The 16,194-nt window shown below is 43.8% G+C and overlaps 1 protein-coding gene across 1 annotated transcript in view; it reads right to left on the bottom strand.

Moving 5' to 3' along the window:
• grid1b (glutamate receptor, ionotropic, delta 1b) overlaps positions 1-16,194 on the bottom strand; it is a 437,638-nt gene that overhangs the window by 257,056 nt on the left and 164,388 nt on the right.

Genomic DNA, 16,194 nt, shown 5'->3' with positions numbered 1-16,194 from the left:
CAGCTAGTTTCAAAAATACTCCAGCAGAGAAAGAGGGATTTGATTTCACTACAATATCTTTAGCTGCGTGACACAAAACTGCTGCTGCTTGAATATGGAGGTAATTTGGTTTCTTCATTCTCTAGTCAAAGAAAACATATTTGAGAGCAAAACTTTGGCACTGCAATCAAAATACATTTCCCCGCAAGCAAAAACGTTTTGGATGTCAAATATAAAGTGGTTCAAATCAGAACTATTTTCATTTCAGATAAAACCAATTAGATACCATGTAACACAGTTTGTTTGTAGTTTGTCTGGTTTGGCTGCTCCGCTATACGCTCTGCTCTCAGTGCACAGGTTTTTTCTTTGGGTACAAATCAAAATCTTTTGGTTTTGTGTCTGATTACAGAGGGAGGGGTGAGGATCTCTGTTGGCCAGTGATGCTGGAGTGGCAGCTGCGGTGAGCTGAGAAATGTATTTTGATTGTACCAAATTCTCTCTCTCAAATGTGATTTCTTTGACTGCAGAGTGAAGAAACAAATTTACCTCTCTACTTGAACATCATCCATCAAAAATGGAGCCTGTTGTAGATTTTCTGACTTGAACAATGCGTCATGTTGTTGTGAGCCGTAAAGACAAAGCAGCCAGCTGCTGAGTTGACTGAACACTGGCCATAAAGGAGACGAGGGGCGATCTCACAGGCGCGCTCCTGGCTCCTCCACACACAAACATGCCCTCACACACATTCATCACCAGGTATTTAATAACAGCCACACCACAATAACCTGTGTCAGTGAGGTGACATAATAACCGTCATCTGTCAAAGCTAATGATTCCTGCTTGTCACTGTCACCGCTGCTGCCACTTTAACGAATGGCCTTGGACCGCTCGGCTGGTGACACCAAAGGTTATGCCGCTGTTTTCTGGTTAATAATGAGAGGTGACACTGCTGCTGGTGGGAGACAAACGAGCTGTGAGCTCCCACCGTCCCCGCCTCTTTTCTCCTGATCCACCGTACTCTGGACTGAAGCAGCTCAGCCTGTTTGGATTCTGCTCTCCACAGGAAACACACTGAATTACTGCACAACTCACCTGTCAATCATTAGCTAGGTCTGAATATAGAGCTGAGCCATCTGGTCCTTGCGAAGTCATCTGTAACCCAGTCTTCTATCAGCAGAGCACCTCATCACATTAACACAGACAAGATTTTTCTTTTTTTTTTTACTTCATTGTTTTGATTGGTCTGTCAGAGGCTCGTGAGGCCTCTCATAATAAATCTTGATTCTATTTGTCATGTATTCTGTCTTCTTTTTTGGTGTATGACATTTTGTAACAAGATTTGTCACCCAGTTGACACTGTCATTTATTTTGTCTTTAGCATCAAAATATCCAACATGATCCAGACACAACCCCAGAGGATTAACTGGTCTGCTGGAATAACTGTAGAAGACATCAAAAATAACAACAGGGATTTCACACTCTGAGCACACAGTTCAATGTGAACAGACCACACTACACCTCAGGTAGCCTTCCCGGTCAGATCATCAGGACATGCCACTGTCGGGTCCCAGTGTCACCTCTTCAAAAAAGCTGTGGGTTAATCATATGTGCACCCTAGAGTACTTCTGTCTGTGTGGATGATGGCTCCTGTGTGCAACAGGTGTCAACCGCTGCACGTCAAAGGACTGGGGTGTGCTGCAGTTTCTCTGCTCACTCTATTCAAAGTCATGTTTGAGCCTGTGGCAACAGGCCATAGATGGACTCCTACTTTTTCCACATGAAATTCTGAGGGAACAAAAAATACATTTGGGCCAATTTTTACCATGCTGAGGAGGAGGAGTCTTTATATGTGTCCAAAATTAAAGCTAAGATGATGAAACATGGGAAGTGGAAATGAAACAGCTCAGTGAGAACTGAAAATGATTCTGTGTGGGTTAATTTGTCTCCTGTGGATATCACTGCTGTGAGTGGGGTGTTAACACGTTGAGAGAGGGGGAACATGTGACTTCCTCTGACTTCATGCAGCACGTCTGCCTGCAGCACAGCAGCAGCAGAAGGACAGGTAGTTATCCAGATAAATGCTGCAGGAGCTTCTTTGTCAGCTCTGGGATTTAAACCAGCAAACTTGTGCATCTCTAAGCACCTGAGGCGCAGGCCACCCACACCCCACACCTGGCACTCTCTGAAGGAAAACAGCCTGTTTGCGAATTACACAAGATGGAGTGAGCTCCAAAAATGATTCACTGTCTCTGCAGGGGGGATGTGTCAGCCTCTGTTTAGTGTTCAATAATTCAAGAGAAACAGACGAGCATAGAGACTGATGCGTGTTTATATGTGAAAAGTCTTCAGATAGATCCACTGATAACTCCCCAGTGAGCTTAAATTTAATGCCAGCAAACACTTCATGAGAGCAGGTTGTCGTGTTGATCAGAAAGCAGTCAAGTCGCTTTTAGAGAGACGCCGCTCTGTTGTTTGACTAGTCGAGCTTCTGTTTGCTGTGAAGCTTGTGCATCATCAAATGAGCAATAAGCTGAGAGAGTGAGTATGTTACTCTGTAAACACAAACACCAAAGATGCTTGGTTTTTCTCAAATTTGCTTTCAGTCCATTTCAGCACTGCGTGCAGCTTTCCCCCAATCGGCCAACACCACCCTTTTGAATGCGATGGCTTCCTGTTTGTGGGAAAATGAAGCAGAGTGCCTGTCATTTTGCTAATGAAGACCAGCAGCGCTTTCATGTTTTGCTCTGCTCTTAGAGCAGCAGACATTATGTATGACAAGCTGTGACATATTTCTAAATACCCACTATCTTCCTGCGCGGTGACAACTTTATCATGCCAATCTACTGGGACACTCCAGCCTTCAAAAACTAAGCGAGAACGTGGCTTTCTGTTGGTGCATGGATGCAGCTATACTTTGCTCTCACTGGACATTTTTCACCCACAAGACCTTTGATGTTGCAGTGACACTTCAGTGCTGCCCACTACAGTGTCCTCCAGGTTGCAGCGCCCACACAGTATGGGCCTTAAAGCATTTAAACTGGGAAGGTGAGCTTGCAATGCTCCAGTATTTGCACACAATTACCACATATGGAGTGGCTAGAACTCAGCGCCATGTAAGCACTGTCAACTGCAGTGTACCACACTCCCACTGCTCTGTGCGACTTCTCCAATAACACACACATGATGCAGTGGTGTTCTAGTGTCAGTCACTCCCAAGGGGCTGGGCTCTTATCATTCACACTGAGCACCTTTCTCTCAGCTCGTCTTATTGCTCAGGATGACTCATTGCTTAAGCCTCTGCTTATCAGGTATTATGTCAACAAAGTGAATGGTGGATTGCAGACAGAAGCCCCCCATTTGCTCTCCCTGTTACCCAGCAGCTACCAGAGCATCCTGCCTGATGCAGGAGCCCACTGTTGGTACTTGTTAGCAGTGAATCATATTGTAGTGGTTTCAGCACACACAGTACTATAACTGACTTCATGTGTTGTGTGTTGTTCCTACACCAGTTTCAACAGCAGACTACAAACTGAACTTATTACATTTTTAGCAACTGGTTTAGCTTTTTCTGCAGCAGACTGTTCACTATATGTATGTACTGATCTGTGCAGGAGGATGTTTTTTTGTTTATTTTTGTTTATTTATTTTGTGCCTTTTGGTGTATTATAGTCATTCTTTATGCTTTTTAATTATTGTAATACAAGTTATTCTGACTGAACTGATTAATAGATTACTATAAAATAACTGGCTGTGTTACTATGTCAGATGCTGGGGCAGATTATGCATTGACGATGAGGGGACAGTGGTACGTGTAGTTAAAAATAAGAGACTTTGGATGGGAGAAAAGAACAAGACTTATTACGTACATGTTTTGTTTGCAGTGTACATGCAGTATGTAGGTCTACGTATATATGCCCAGACTTCATGGACTATTATTATGTCTCATTTGTCCGTTTTTGTTATAATTCTTTGCACAGCTGTAATATATGTGAGTGTGTAATAAATGGTTGCTGTATGTAATTCTATTATATGGCTGCACTAAAGCTGCAGCTTATTAATTTTGTGAATGAACGCCATCGGTTTTAATGAGCTGCTGTAGAGTTCATTCGGAAGAGAAAGCAGACAGGTTTTGGTTGAACTCATAGCGCAGGCAGTCAGAGAGAAGTGAGAAAGATGAATTTTCACTTTAAAAATTCAATTTACTCATCATGGCTGAACTTTACTTTCTTGGCAAAATTCACCAAGCAAGAGAAGTTGGACTGTTTTTGAGGTCGACATCTTATTTTGTGATGGAACTTCACTGCACATTAATTTTATAAGCCACTGTTTGACATACAGGGAGCTGCTGTTAATAAATAACATGATTATTAAGTTTTATATTCAGTCACTGGGTAAGAACAGGTGTGCGTGTCCTTATTTCCTAATGCTCTAATCAAAAATCAAATGAGTAAAGAAAGCATGTTTCTATCTGTAGATAGAAACCTGAACTTTACTTTCCAGCCAACAATCACTGCAAGAGAGAACACAGACACTCTCACACGGCAGGATGAGAAGGCTTCCACCCAGCTGAAGGCTGTGTTCTTTGTTAACTAACCAGGAGACAGAAGAAACATGACCAGATGTGGTGACACATGTGGAGCTCTGACAGGCTGGCACTTCTGTTTGAGCATCACTGCTAAGGACTGGTCTTTAAGCCGGAGTACGGTGGACAGCAGCTGATACTGACTGGGTTCAGGACCATGTCATGGCTCTCCTCCATTCAAATTTCTGTTTATAAGCTACATAGAAGAGCCTCTTCAAGCAGTCTTCACCTCCATCATCCTCAATAGGATTAACTTCATACAGATTTGCTCAGCTAACCGGCCTGTCCACCACTTTGGGGATTCGCCTCCGACGATCCCCTCACGTTCTGTCATCAGCTCAACGTTCTACTTCTGTCCCAGACCTCAGAACAGGACCACTTACACTGCATATTACCAAACACTAGCATGCTAACCAAGACCAGGAACATGATAAACACTGTACCTTTTGCATGTTAGCATGCTGATCAGTCATGTAGCTCAAAATCCCACTTATTTGTTTTGGTTAGATATCACAGGGATACCTGTGGGTTTTTTTAAACATTATTAACTCATGATGTCAGAGTACATAGTTCCCCTTTACTGTCTTGCTCTTACAGAAGAGCTCCCATGGAACAAAGCTCCTTATTCCCAGGGACTGCCAGCAAATGCACATGTGCCTCTGCTTGGCTTACTGACCATCGCCCTCACAGAGCAAACTTCAGTTATGTTAGTGAAACAGAGAAACAGAACACGGAGCACAGCACATTCAGCTACAATTTCCTGCATTTTGTGGCAGCCTGAGGTGGACACACTGCCCTGTGGTGATGAATTATACAACTCGTTGGTGATGCTTTGCCCTAAAGCAGACCATCCTCCTACAGGAGCAACACTTTCATTACAGACGGATGGAGAGAGCCATGTCCAGTGCTAACCAAGGTCAAGTGTTATTCTCCAGCACAACGCTCCCTCTGTGCGTATGCATGTTAGCCTCCAACGCACTGTACTGAACACACACACACTGGGTCACATGCACGGCTGTGTGCGGGCACATAAAGATGCTGGACTGCAGGTGACTCGAGGGGTTGAGGTCAGGTGTCGGCCCTGGCAGCGCTCACCTGACATAGAAGCTGTAGGATTTTAAACTGAGTTAGCGAGTTTCCTCGTCTCTGGCTCTCCTGCTGTTTTATGAATTCCCTGTTACAAACCTCTGCGCAGCAGCCATTTGTTATTTTAATTGTGCACCTGTAGGTCACAGGTGTAATAGGTGTCCTGCAGCTGCTAATGTGTGTTGTGTCATCTGAACGTACTGCCTGCCACGCACCTAAAGACAGGGAAATTTGTCTCCGGTGAATAAATCAATACAGGCCTTCAACCCTTTGAAACCATAATATTTAAACATCTTTAGCTGTTCTCAAATGCCCACGCAGGCCACTGCACAAATCTAATCAAGGGATCAGTATCAGCCAAGCTCCTGATTGGCTGTTCAAAGCTGCTTTACACAGTTTTTAAGGCTAAAGCATGTTATAGCTTTTGTCAATAAAAATTACTGATCACTTGATTAAATGCTACAGCCAACAAAATAAATGGATTCTTGAATTTAAATATTTTCAATATGTAAATGCATGAAAAAATATAGTGAAGTGAAAGCACACAGAGAATACGCTGGTTACTGTGTGCAACACCGTCACATGATGTGGAAACTATTCAGTTACAACATATAAGATCCTTTCAGAGTAATGAAATGCTGCCTTTCACACAGTCCCGACCCACTGCAAACATCTGGAAAATCAGGTTGGGGGCTGCCGGTGGCTTAATGTGAGTCAGTAATGTTGCCATGTCAAGTCACATCGATTTTTATTTATATAACCCAATGTCACAAATCACACATTTGCCTCAAAGCCCACCCTCTGTCCTCAGACCCTGGATAAGGGAACACTCCCCAAAAAACCTCTAACAGGGAGGGGGGAGGGTTATACTGATGAAAAGCGACAGAGGAGGGATCCCCTTTGTGTAGAGAATCATGTTATATGGTGACCTCTCACCTCATCTACACAGTGGAATATGAATACTGGACTAGCACCTACATTTTCCAGGCCACAGAGGGCATCGCCACTGCTGACAGATGTGAGATGATCAGGCTCTGTCCCTGTGTTTAGCATAACATCACGGCTCCTTCTAATGGATCTCCCAACAGCAGGGGACTCCAGGTTGATTAGCAGTAGAGATAATGGGGAGGCTGTGAACATCAGAGACACAGAGGGGAATCCTATACAGAGATGATAAAGATGATAAGAGGCGAACTCACAGCTGTGCAGGCTCTCACAGCTGTGCACCATTTCCAAACCTTCAGTTTTGAATGACTTGCAGAAAAACTACAGTGGCATTTGACATAATTTTCACACAAAAAAATATGACAAATGTGTTGATCTTTGTATTTACTGCTTCTGTGTGAATGGATGTAGTAAATGGATGAAAGGACACAGGCAGAGGTGAAAAAGAAAACATCCGTGAATGTGAAGCACTTTGTGACTTTACTTCCTGTTATATTAAAAAGGAGTTCCACTGTGTGAGGAATGGGGGGGTACACACTCCTAATTAAAGGAGTGTGTACCGAAATGATACCAGAATTATTCATTCATGTGCAGCACACGATAGGTCCCTGGAAACTGTGAGAACGCGATGAGAGTTCAAATGAAAGACTCGAAGGTTTGCACAATGCTCAACTGTGTGAGATGGAAAAGGATGGAGCCACAGAAAGGTATGTCAGTCTTCATGACTGTTGTCCATCCTGATAAGATGCCCGAACCACCTCAACTGCCTCCTTTCGATGTGAAAGAGCAGCAGTTCTGCTCCAAGTCCATTGTCCGATGTGCCAGCTCCGCAGCCTATCTCTAAGGGGGCTGTTTGACAGTGAGCAGATAAAAAACTCTGGTTCAGGTTTCATCCTGATCAGTCAACAGAAACTTCCCTCAAGAACATTTCTTTGTATTTGTCTATGAATTATACTCTTCGTCCTTTTTACGGCTGTCACCGCCACTCAGACTCCTCACCTTTACACTCCACCACCAAAGTACTCCCTCATTCTAGCCATGGCTCCTCTAAATCCTTTCTCAGAAACACATTTCATAGGTAAAAAACTCAACCTCGGTCTGGCATTAATTCTCTGACTGCATCAGTTTGTTCCCATTTCAGGAAGGAAGGCTGTGCGTGTTTTCTGGGGTTCAGTGATGAGGCAAAAAGGTGAAATCATATCACAGACAGGGAAAATACACAAACACTCTGAGCCTGCTGCTATTAGTCAGAGCAGAACTTGGTGTAATTTAGTAAAAAATGACTTTTAAGTCATGGCCATAATGCTGATCGGCTTGTGACTGTGGGCACCATGCACGCACACGCACGGGCATCCAGGCATGAACACAACTGATGCTCTGATGGCACTGGGCTAAAAATGGACCGTGTATCTAGTATGTGTGTGTGTGTGTGTGTGCGCATCTATTAAAGTGTGTGGCTCAGAGAGGTGAAGGGCGGGATGGGAAATTGGCGAGGGCACCGTATCTTCACCATGGAAACATTTGGGCTATTTATGTCTGAGGTAGATACAGAGGCACTGTGTCTGTCTATGAGAAAGGGAGAAGGCTTTTTATAGAAGTAACAACATCACATACGTAAATTATGCCAGGCGAGGTAGGCAGGTGTTTCCCACAGAGGGGCTTAACATACCTGGGAAATGCAATGAGATCACAACGTTCCAGACTTTACATGTTTATGAGGACTGAACAACTAAGCAGCATGAACTGGATTTTGACATCTGAAATGGCTGAACTATGTTGCAAAATAATATTTTTGTCACTCCCATCATATTCTTATGCCCACTCAGAAGGGTCCTGGCCCCCATGTTTGGAACCATTGGTTTCTATACACTGTAAGAACTCCAGCCAAGTCTGCTTTTGGTTCCGAGTCCTGTTTAACGACTCCACTCACAGTCAAGGCAGCTACATCATCTTCAGTATCTTCTGCAGCACCGAACACTTTTAAAACCTGTACTGTGCAGGAGAAGCTGTCTGCAAACTGATAACTATTCAAATTAGTGTTCATGAATAGTGCTGCTGTTAATAAACTGTTAGGCCGCTCTGCTGACACGCTGCAGACTTGACATTTTGATCGCCCGACAGAAGCTTTTACTGCATGTCTCTGTGCTTTATGATCGATTGATATTTGTCTCTTCTGTTTGGCCTGTGTATTTAAAAGCCTCCCCAGCATCACGCGCACACACAGAGACTCTCATTGATGCCCATACATTATCAGAATTAGCTCTTGAAAATGGATGAAGCCATAAATTTCTACTTGAATAAACAGCCAATCAGAGACTGCAAGGCTCAGCATTAGCAATGTGCGTTGAGAGGAAGAGGGACTTTATGGACACCAGCCCCGATTAAACTGCTTCACATGAGCTTTAAAATGATGCCATCTCTTTTATATTTAAATGAGTAGAATCACAGGAATCATTTTTCATTTCACTTACATTTTCACATTATTTTTGTTTATATGTTTATACAATGCTTGGTTAAACTGCCATCACTGACTGGTCATTAATCAGTGCACTGACTGGTGCACTGAAATCACACGAGTATCCATCTGCGTGTGCACAGACGTTTGACAGGTTTACTGCGCTTTAATGTTTTTAAACAGTGTGCTGCAGGAGGCCAGGTCAGAGACAGGACCGTCGTCTTTTGACCAACCTTCAGAATCGACACTTCAAAATAGGTTAAAATAAAACTCCGCAAGCAACGAGTAAATCTGTTTTGTATCATATTTGTATAGTGCGTGCAAGCAGACACCAGTAGGTCTGGTTACTGAACTCTACTGCTTGTTACTGGTTACAATATGTCTATAGTAAAATAAAAACTGTCAAGTACAAAAAGCTGACATTGAATATCTGGTCAGATTTTTATTCTTGGCTGTTTATTCCCTGATTATTTGGTACCTGATTTAAATATATACATCTTAAACTGAACTTTAGCTTCTTCGATTAATTAAAACATACTGAAAAATATGTACCTTCTTCAAATCCTTCAGACATCAACACAGAGACTGGTGACAAAAGAAAGAGCTGAATGCTCTGGGTCCACTGGCACTGCGGATCAGTACCAAGGTGTTCTAAGTGATCACCTTGATCCTGTGCTGAAACCTGATGAGAGTGTTCTCTTCCAGGATGACAGAGGGCACAACAGGTCACTGAGTGGTTTGATGAGTGTGACAGCGATGTGAATCAAATGCTTCACACCCAACAGATCTCAGCTCAGGTCTGATGACCAGACTGCTTGTCCTGAGGTATCTGCTCTTCGTCAGAAGACAAACCTCTTTTCTTGAACTACCATCTGTTGTTTACCAGCTGATGAAGATCAGAGTCATATCCGCAGCCTCACATAAGCCCTGCATCCCATTTAAGAGGGTTTCCCAGCTCCTGCTGCTATATAACAATCAACATGCCAACATGACCAAATGGAGCGCAGCCATTGTGAAATCCACATTAAAAGCAAAGTGTTTACATTGAATACAACATCACCAATATGCCTAAATGTGGAAGCATAAACTCAGATGGGTTTTCTCTCATAATGATGAACTAAAATACTGATTTGAGGATTTCCCCCTCCTGATGCTTCAATCAGAACACACAGAGCAATTTTCCTCTTTTGTTTACCACTTAAATCAAAGCATGCATCATGTTTTAACAATTCAGTTTCAATTATGTTTCACTGTTTAGGCTGACGCTCTGCAGCTGTGCACGTTTTGTCCACTAATGTCTACATGTTAACAAAAATATTCTGATAGAGAAAAGTGAAGGCAGCGTTCCCAGCACTGGGTTGCTTCATCTGAGCTCTGAAGTGTTTCCTCCTCCACCCCACTGAGAATGATGGTTTTCACCGAGAGGCCAGGAAATGTCTCACTGCTTTAACAAGAACTATAGTGAAGTTTGGCGACAACTGAAAACAAACTTCCTAAGACCCAAACCACCAGGGTTTATGGGCAGAAGGAAACGTGTGTGTTCTGTAAATCAGACCAAAACTGATTCAGGACTGAAGCTCTTATTCAGCTGTTTCCTTGGGCGTGAAAGCCACAGCAGAGCATAGAAACAGTCCATCATACTGAGCTTGACTCTGCCTGCATGTGTGAACATCTGCACTCCATCATCAAGAATTTTAAAAATACTGGTACTGACAGCGAATGCTGTTCTTAATGCTCTCCTCTTTAACCTCTCTCTATTCCCTCCTCCTTTATCATCATCATCAGTCATCCCTCCTCATCCTCTCCTCTCATCCTGACATCCTCATCGCCCTCCTCTTTCCTCTCCACCCCCTCCCATTGATCCCCAAGTTGATTTGCTGTCTTTGAGAAACCCCTTTGTAGGGTTCGCAGGAGCGCCTGCATTTATTTATTTATTCACTGTCAACAGCCTTGACTGGCTCCAACAGGGTGCTGGAGGTATGATGACCAAAACAGGAAAGGGAGATTAAAAGAGTAAGAGTTCAGCTGCTGCACAGCCCCAGCTCTTTGTTTTTCTTTTTGATGACCACTGTGTCATCGAGGAACCTCAGGACTTTAACAGAGGGGTCTTCTGAGGTGCAGTCGGTGGTGTAGAGAGAGCACAGTCCAGGCTTACAGTCCGGGTGCTGGATGTGGGCTCCCCCAGCCTCACCTACTGCTTCCTCTCTGTCAGAAAGCTGGTGATCCACTGACAGGTGGGGGCAGGCACAGTGAGCTGGGTCAGTTTAAAGTGGAGGATGTCTGGGATGATGGTGTTGAACGCCGAGCTGAAGTCCACAAAGAGGACCCGTGCATAGGTCCCTGGGGAGTTGAGGTGCTGCAGGATGTAATGCAGTACCTGAAAAATGTAGGTGCTGACTACATCATCCACTGACCTGTTTGCCCAGTAGGCTGACTGCAGGGGGTCCAGCAGGGGGTCTATGATGTCCTTCAGGTGGGTCAGCACCAGCCTCTCATAGGACTTTGTGATTACAGACATCAGTGCAACAGGTCTGTAGTCATTCAGTTCCCTGATAGAGGGTTTCTTGGGGACCAGGATGATGATGGAGCGTTTGAAGCAGTTGGGGATTTCACACAGCTCCAGTGATCTGGTGAAGATAAGTGTGACGATGGGGGCCAGCTGGTCAGCACAGGTTTTCAGGCAGGAGGGACTTAAAAATTAATAACTTTGTTAAGTATATGTTGCATTAACTTTTGCTGTTGCTTTTCTTGAAAATGTTCTCCCAGGTCTGATTTTTTTTAACACGTACAGAAACACCGAGGTCTCGTCAACAGCCAATCTGTAGGTGTGCAGTTCCAAACAGCCCTTTAAAGCAGCCTGATGGCTATGGCTAAGATCGCCTCTGATGGCAGAAATCCTACATTCAGATGGCCAACCTAACATGAATCATTGTTGTGAGTCAGTCAAGAGTTGTGTTGATGATCTAAGAGAAACTTTCCCAACCAGTTTTATGCCAAATCTAAGCTGAACCTTCTGTGTCAGTAGTCTTTTCAGATGTCCAGGTAACAGATCTCATTGAAGGCAAATATGAAGAAAAAGTTTCAAATAACTAGTGACATTAACAAACTCTTCCTGCACATATTTAACCATGTCCTTCATGTTACATCATCAGCTTTAAGAGTCTGGCTCACAATCATAAACTTGAGCCGCATCCCTCAGAGAATAATCCTTATTTTTGAGCTGCCTCTCCCAGCACTCAGATAAATAAAAAGGCATTAAGACAGAAACAGCAAGGTGCTGTTTTTAAGGGAAAAACAGCACATTTTCACCCGTAAGCACTGAAACCTTCTTTGATAAAGAGCTCACAGAACAGAGATGCTACTTTCAGAAAAACCCCACCCAAGGAGACTGACATCTGCAACAGATTGTTTCCCCTCTGCCCTCATGAAGTCCATCCACCTGTCTGACCCCCATGAGACATATGGCGCCCTCCTGCTACGTTTAAGGTCAGACGAGTCAGTCTGGCTTGTTGGCATTTCCGTGATGAAACACTAATTCGCAGTGGTAAGAAGCTTCGAGCCTTTGGCGCTGTCCCCTGCGGTCTGGTCAGCATTACCCGACCCCCACGGTGGCTCTGACCTCTCGTTTATCAGTGATACCCTCCCCACCGGGCACAGAGCATTTCAACTCTACTCAAATGGAGAATGTCAGAGGAGTTTAAAGAGTTGGGCTTGGGCTGTTTCCCCTGAGTGATCTGCAGGACTGTGAAATACAGCGAACCATGATGAAACTGACTTTTTTTCCCCCCTGGTTTTGTTGCGACTGACTGGTCCCACAGTGTGTGTGACTGGTTCCTGTTCCCGCCCGTCTTTTAATATGTTTCAGAGCAGAAATCCTTTTATTTCCCTATGAGTATTGATGAAGTAAAAGAAAAATGTTTTCAGTGTAAAAATGTTTCTTCCGATGCACACCTGACTCCGAGGGCATCACTCCTCTTTCTATTCACCTACACTCACTCCAGTGCAGCAGACAAACTACTAAAGGCAGATGATTTTATGAGTCAATCAGTCACAAGGACATCAAACGGTCAAGAAGGTTTCCTGACCAGTCATTCGTGTTAAATAGTTCATGCATAAACCTGATAAGATGCATTTAATTGTAAATTTGTTACAGTCATTGTCTGCTTTGAAAACATAATTCATTCCTAACTGCAACTATTAGATAAATGCAGTACAGGGAGAGTGTTAAGCCTCAAAACAATCCAGAGCCTCAAACAGTTACTGAGCAAATGGATTTAGCCACTTAAAAGGCCAAGGTGATCCTCTTATCGAGCCGGCCCAAAGTCAAAATAATGTGGTGTTTTTAAAATTCAAGTGAAACTTAAGTGGAATTTCCTTGGGAACGTAGTTGCATTTTGCAGTGGTTTTCAGCCAGAAATGTCTGCAGGAACATTGTGTGCTATAGAGGCCGACCACCGTATGAGGAGCCAGTGTAGTAATAAATAATAAGTACTAAGGAGGAATTATTAAAAGGATCAGAGGGCAATGCTGCAAGTCCTCTGGGAGATATGAATCACACTGTACAGAAGACTCCATTCTGCATCCATCCTCCTTGAGAAGGTTTAGTGATTGTCTCCATCGAACCTCCAATAATTTCTGCTCTACAGGGAAAAATGTCAAAAAGCAGGGCTCCATGGATACCGCCGGATGACACTGATCTTTCTCATCAGCCCTTAAAATCAAAATTAGGCTGCTAATAAAAACTATTATGTGAAATAGCAGTTGACTATTTAAAAAAAGCAAAGTAATTGTACTGACAATGACCCGACTCTCTTGTGTAGCCATTTGACGAATCAGAGCTGCTGAGAGCAGAGATTTAGCTCTGTCAAGTATCAATCCTTGTTTCACCCTCAGAGCAAAGTAGAAAGCAGTGGGCCGCCCACGCCGGAGCACAAGCTCTGGTGTGAATGTGGTGATAATTGGCCTTCTATCCACTTCAGCCACTGAGCCAAACGCTGGCGGGTCGCTCAGTCAGCCACCTGTGGTGCAATATGGTCCACACTCAGCTCTAATAAGAGCTAATCCTCAGCGATGAGCTCCGACCCAGGCCCCGTGTCAGCACGCTTCCTCCACACATTCTCCATACAATGACATGGGGACGTTACAGGTCAGTCTCTTCCAAATGCAGCATCCACATGGGCTGCAATCCATGATGACAGAGGGCATTTTAAGAATGCAGGCCAGGTTCGATCAACTCGGTGCATGTGCAAGAGTGCTGATGTTGTCAGGAGTGCTGGTTATGCAAATGAAGCAAAGAGCAGCCAAATATACAGTACATTTAGCAAGAGTAATGTTGACTGAAGTGCACCAATTCACACAGTGAACTAAAAATAAGAAGATTGTAAGTGTTGCTGAATAAACAAAGATGAACCTAAGGCACTGTACATTCAAGTAACTAAAATCAGCAGGGAGGAGCCCAATTGAAGTTCAGTGATGTCAAATGTTCCCTGGGGTGTTGCATGTGCACATTATGTAAGCAAAGATCAACCAAGGGTACAGTCAACAGGGCAAACAGTTGTTAAAGCAGATGCTACTGCACAACCTTAGCCATGCTACAACCACAAAACTATACTTGAACTATAAAAATGTGATGACTTTAAGATGGTTCCAAGAAATTGAAATGTCTCAGTTTGTTACAGGACAAACAGAGTGACGTCTGACACAATGGAAGTCTCAGGAGTGCTGCATTATGTACTATAAGTGGCGGTCAACTGAGGGGACTTTCCACAAGAAAAACGGTCATTAAAGCAGACTCATGCCCATGCACACACATTAAAGTTGGGTAAAAATAAGAAATGAACAATCAGTGTAGGTGAAGCCATGGTGCATGGAGCATGAAATGTCTCGCTCTTCAACAAACAAAGCCCAGGTCAGCAGGGAGGGACCAATTAGAGTTGCATCCAACAAAGTTAAAGGCTCTTGGCAGTGCTGCTCATGCACATTAATGGAGAGCAGAGATCAACTGGGATTGCATTCAGTGCATGCAAAAGCTTGTAAAGTGAATTTATGCGAGTGCAAGCACTCAAGCTTGCAAACAAGGAGATTTATTTTTTACATATTGCAAGAAATGGTACATAAAGCCACTGCACATTAAATGAGTTGTATTTCACAAATTCATGTGTGAGACTGTGTGGAATAGAAAGTTAAATGTTATTAGAAGGAGTGCATGCATGCATGAATCCAGGAAAGATATAATATTAATACTGAGAAAGTGCTGAACTTAATTCCCACCCCAAAAGTGTTCACTGCCCTAATTTGGCCAGAATTTGAGTTCCCCATTTAAATCAGTCTTGCTAAGATGAAACCTGTGTGAGGGCTCATTAACACTCCAGTCACTTGTTGAGTCATGCAGCGAGTACCCAGCACTGGCTACCAGGTATCCTCTGGAGGTTCAAGTCCCACGGTGGTGAGTGCACAGTCGGCCCATCCTGCTTCCTGCAGTCAGAGCCTGGCTCCTCTCGGGAGGCGCATGGCAGCGTTAAGCTCCATAATGAAACTCTGTGATTGTTTGTCACACTCCGCTCGCTGAGGTTTTATTCATCCTGATGGGAAATAAGGCAGGAACAACCAGGGAGCCGTTTCCGAAAAATTGCAAATTTGCATCGAGTGAGTGGAGGCTTGAATTATTATGTTTTCCTCTTATTTTGTGTGTTAGTTTGGCTTGTTACGGAAGAAAGATGGAAAAGAGGAAGACAGAGGGAAAGTACAGGAGGTACTGAGTGAGAGGGAACAGGGAGACTGGGGAAACAGGATGGATAGATACAGATATTAGAAAACAATAAAACAGACTATACAATATCTTTCCAGTCAAAGATGGAACCAAGCTGAAAAGATGTTTCATTTCGGCCAAAGGCAAGACAAAGCATGGCTGCAGTGATGAGGCCTGGTTCGCAGTCTGTGGGGCTGAGCTCAGGGCTCTGTGCAGACCGGTCAAGTCCACACTGCACTGGAAGAGCCGTGTCATCATATGGTGGGGTTTTTGCACAGGAATGTGTCAGGTTGAAGCAAGAAAGGCCACAAAGCTGGGAGCAGATGTGTCTGAAAAATCAGTGAATACAGCATGTTGTTATATGGCCATATGGGATGGACAGATGGCCACAGAAGCATA

This window comes from Monopterus albus, unplaced genomic scaffold, assembly GCF_001952655.1.
Source record: "Monopterus albus unplaced genomic scaffold, M_albus_1.0 scaffold67.1, whole genome shotgun sequence".
Classification (NCBI taxonomy): Eukaryota; Metazoa; Chordata; class Actinopteri; order Synbranchiformes; family Synbranchidae; genus Monopterus; species Monopterus albus.
Note: the sequence above shows the minus strand (reverse complement) of the source record. Positions and strands in the feature narration are given on the sequence as shown.